The following is a 5,079-nucleotide window of genomic DNA, read 5'->3' on the forward strand; positions in this document are numbered from 1 at the left end:
CCCCCCCCCCCGCCCCCCCAAGTGCTACACTTCATTATTTTTATGCCTTTTTTTGGTGTTGTAACCGTTTTGCGTTCTGCACCAGATGCAATGTGTTTTATGGGAGGGATGGTGTGAGCCTCCTGCAGCGCTCGAGCCCTCAGCCCTTGCAACAAAGCGAATACAAAGTGAGGGGAGAAATGCCTCAGGTTTTGGGAGGGTGTCGCAAGCCTGCTCCCGTGGTGCTGTCCTTAGTCAGCAGAGGCTGTGCTACAGGCTGTGGTCAAGTCCGTGTTTTCACCTTTAACTCTAAATAACCATTTTCTTCCCTCAATAGCCCTGAACAGTAGTTGTGTCATCCTTGCATGCGTTTGTCTATCGTAAGTTGAAAGTCAAAGCTTTTGATTTCATCTTGAGTCTCTGGAAACATGAAACATATTTCAGGGAAAACAGCTGTGTTCCCTTCTGTGGAGTTTCACAACGGATGAATTCTGCAAAATAAGGCTTGCATTGTTGTTGCAGTCACTCCTTTCTTTTGATATTTTCTTTTTTTATTTATATTTCCATGATGAGATTAAATTCTAGACACTGCTCCTTCTCTTGGGAATAGTTTCAAGGCAGCTTTCTTCATAGACTTAAATTATTCACCAAGAAGGATTTTTTGCTGAGATGAGAATGAGTAGGTTGGATCTGGGACTGTTGTCATAGCTTGGAGCTCTTTGAAGCTCTTTGCCATGAATCATTAAAAAGGGCTGCAATAACATGGCCAAATGGAGAACCAGCTCTTTGTGTAGGTGATCTGAGCATCACCTTTAGATATGCACAAAAGGATTAATCCCGCCTGTGGCCTTTTATGTTGAGAAAATAGTAAATTGTGTTTAATTTCCTACTGACTCATTTCCTTGCATGCTACAACTTACCATTGGTTTTCACATGCAAGTAGGGTTTACACTTTTTACAGTTTTCTTAATAAGCATCTAAGCTGAGAAGGGTCGCAGGTATTTATTTTGTGCTTAATCACACAATGAGTTGGATGGATTTTTTGCTCTCCACCCTGATGCTTGCTATAGTGTAGAGGGAATGATGCAAAGGAAAGAAAAGCAATTTGTCTGATCTGACTCAATCGTGTTCCTGATAGCGCTGGCCACAGCCCTGAGAAATCTCCATGGTGTTGGGTGGGATGAGAGCTGCCTGGGACATGGATGGGGACGGAGTCAGCCCTGTTTTCGTCTTTGTGTTCTCCCTTTTTTGATTGTTTTTTAATCCTTGGTGTTGGACTGCGAGACCTTGGGCGAAGGTGCTGCGTTACTCCCCAGATGTGCAGTTAGGACATTACACCAGCTGAATAACACAAGGGCAATTGGATGGAAAACCTTCCTTATTGCCCCAAAACTGGAAACAAATTGTGCCATCCTGATTTGCTCATCACATCTCTTTTTGTGTGGGGTTAGTTTTGGGTAACCTGTGGGTGCCAGCTTTCCAGATGAAAGGCTTTGGGGAAGAATAGGGTGTTACTATAGGTAATAAACTCCAGGCAGCCTCTCCCTGTGCTGCTAATGCCACTTCTCTGAAAAGAAGTGGCTCCCGCTGCCCAACCCTTTCACATTCAAAAGCCTGGGGAATCTGAAAAGCCAACCACAAGGTGTTTTATTTTTGCAAGAAAATAAGACCAAAGGAGATCAGCACTTGAATGGTTTCTAATCCAGTCTCAGGTGAGCTCTTACTGAGAGAGGGAGGGTTGTGACAGCAAGAACCACAAACATTCAGGCACGAGAAAACCCATTTCTGATGTTTCCTTTTCACAGCTCGGCAGAGCTGGGCATAATTTCAGACCCTTCTAGTGATGCAGAAACGTGCTTCAGCATCTTCCATGGGGGCTCAGCACGTTCACCATCAGCGCTGGTCCCTGTGGGATGGAAGGGCTGGAGAGCATGAGCCAGCAGCAGCTGCCCACGTTGGTTTTACGGCCTTAATTCAAGGCAGCTTAGGTTGTGGGGGAGAGGGCAGAGGTGCTTTGGGCCGTTTGTGGTGTAAGGGGCTATTTACCATGAGTTACAGTGGCAGGAATAGTGTCTCTGTGCCCTGTTGGCACCCTGGACTGAGGTGCGGTGCCTGGTGGCCACCAGCCACTGCAGTGGTGACAGCCCGGTGTCAGCCTTATGCCATCGGGTCCAGTGGCAGGGACACATACGCAGCCATCTGAGGTCTTTTTCAAAGCCCTGGAGGTGCAGGGCTTTTCTGTTGTCTTTCAGGAGGGCTTTTGCATCAAAAAAGATGGAGACATCAGATGTTTGATACATGCAACATTGCAGAAGCAGAGCCATGCAGCGGGGGTCAAGGGCCACCTCACTGCTGCCCCCCCCCTGCCTGCTGGGGGGTCCTTCGGGTCTCCCCATGCTCTGCAACTCTCTCCACAGGTTCCCCACCTGCACAAACCCCCTTTGCAAGGCCACCCTGTGGTGTCTCCATGCCAGGAGCACCTCATGGCCTGGTCCATTGTCCTGGCTGGTGGCATCCAGGCCAGGAGCTGCCCCGGGGACCTCCCCACGTATGAGGGAATGACTAGGAAGGGGATGATGATCCAGCTAGGAAGAGGCAACGACTACCACCATGTGCTTTATGGTTATTCTGTCTCTGGTGGTTCCTGGCTTCTTTTTTTTGGACTTGTGGCTTCATGTTTTCCCCCCAAAAAAACATCCCCAAAACTCTGTGGGTCTCCTCTGCAGACTGTGGGAGGTTTCTTTTTGAGCTTGCTCCCGGGTAACTGAGCTGTTTGCACTTGCCCAGTAACCACAGCAACTCCCCAGAACCGAGAATTAAAGCCATCAGATAAAAATGCCCATAATTTAGAGTGATTAGTAAGGAAGTAAATCATCTCACGGCATCTCCTGTGATGGCAGGCAGATGAAGGGGGCAGGGGTGCTGCAGAGCAATCGGAGGTGGGTGCACACGGGCATGGGAATGCCAGGACCAAGCACTGTGGTGGCATTGAGTCTGGCTTGGGCGTGAAGCCACAGCATCTTTGGTGCCTATGGGCCTCTGCGGGATTTCTCCCACCGCCTTAGTGCTTTCTGTAATGTGCAAAAAGCCCTTGCAAGCTTAATGAAGCCCTATCTCCTGCAGACAGGATGGGTGCTCCCCACCTCTGTTCATTTTCTGCTGAACTGTGTGTTAGTAATGATGGGAATTTTTTCATACGCTGATTTTATTTTTTTTTTTTCGCCCTTGGGATAGAAAACATATGTAATGTCTTTAAAAATAAATAAAATGAATGGTGTAACAATGCAGACTTTGAATATTTGATGGCAAATTAGTAGGCTGCAATCAATCATAAAATGAGTTTTTTCTTCCGAGTAATAAATATGTTAATTATTTTATCTACAGAGATAAAAGCTTAATTACCATAGCACTTGTGTGTGTGTGTGTGTGTGTTATAGTTGTTCTTCCCAGTTTTCTTAAGAAAATCAATTCAATTCTGCAAATAAAACCACTGACATTTGTGCAGGCAAACCAAACCAAGCGGCGTTTCTGCCGGCACAGCCCAAGCCTGGCTGCAGTGAGGGCTCCACATCTTCCGCCTCCCCCTGTCCGAAGGGCTCTGCAGCATCCCCCGAAGGGCTCCGCACCTTCCCTGCCAGTGGTATAATCAGTGAGGGCTTGGTGAAGAGTGCCTCACCGCTCTGAGCCCTTCTCAGGTTGGATTCACCCCCTTGTCACAGCTTTTCCACCTGGTTGCACGCTCAAGTGTGACTCCTCCACGCCACCCATGTTTTCTTCCTGTGTGGTCTGGGTGGGCTGCATAAAAGCCAGGCCAAGCACTTCACAGCCCAGTTTGCCAGCAAATACTCTTAAGTCCATCACTCCCTAAAAGCACAGTGGTTTGGCCAGACTTGCAGATCATCACGGGGTGAGACCAGGAAGGGAAGCAGCAGTTGCCACTGTGCAGCATCCCCCTCCTCTCTCTCTGCATCCTGGTAACCCCCTTCTGCCTGGCCAGTGCTGAGGGTGCCTACACCAAGAATAGCAAAAGCACAGAAAATTCACCCCGTGCTTTACAGCACTGCCATATCCCTGAGTAGGTACATGTGAGCTTTTTTTTTTCAAAAAAAAAAAAAAAAATCACACAAGGGTGGCATTTTGGAGAACTAGTGTGGTGAAGAGGCACTTTTTTTTGTTGTTGCAGTTAAATGAGAAATCAGCCAGAGAACAAGGCAGGGCTGATAAAATCTATAAATGTCAAACGCAATGATGTCATGGGGCTGTGCATCAGCAGCAGGACTGGAACAGGGACTGGCAAACTGCTGGGGCAGCCTCTGCTCTCTGCGAGCCACCTTAGGTGTCTCTCCCCAATTCAGCGCTTTGCCGCTTTCACTCTTGGGGACAAAAATATGTCCGGCTCATGATTCTTTTCAAAGGCCTTTGGCAGCCTCTCCTGGCAGTTGGCTGTTTCTGAAAAGACAGGCAGTTGTTGCTAAAGCGATTTGGAAGCAAAAGTGGTGTTCTGGAGCCCTAACGCTGGAGGAGAGGGTTAGCGCCCGAGGTTGTCCCCACTGTGGATGGGGCTGGCTTTGGGCTAGCAGCTCATCTGTGGAAGGAGAAGCTGGGAGGCTCGTGAGTGTGCCACACCTCTGTGTCCTTTCCTTCATCCGCTGTGTTGGAGCATCGCTTTGTCCCCAGGAAGATTTTGGAGAAAGTCAGCAGCCAGCACTTCCCTGGGTACGTGCTAAGGATTATGCAAATATCTGTCCCGTTCCCGAGAGCTCCCCAGATCTCAGCGGCTTGAAAGAGAAGTTTCAGAGCAGCTGAGTTTTACAAAGTGGATGTGGCTTCATGGATGCTCTCTGAGATTAGGGTACCTAAGAGTTAATGTGAATTTCAATCAAGACATTAAGGGCAGAGGGAAAACAGATTAGCTGTCCTCTTGCTTTGCTCTATAAGATGAGACAATGAGAGAATGTGATGAGATCAATGGAAAAATAAAAGGAAATGAGAAATCAAAGGAAATGCTGCTTTACAGGTTATTTCATATGGTGAATTGGGAAATTTTCCCTTCAGGGGATCAAATACTCTCTTATATTTTTAACAGAGCTGGATAACTCA

This window comes from Athene cunicularia (assembly GCF_003259725.1).
Source record: "Athene cunicularia isolate RWA chromosome 13 unlocalized genomic scaffold, athCun1 chr13_part1, whole genome shotgun sequence".
NCBI classification, from domain to species: domain Eukaryota; kingdom Metazoa; phylum Chordata; class Aves; order Strigiformes; family Strigidae; genus Athene; species Athene cunicularia.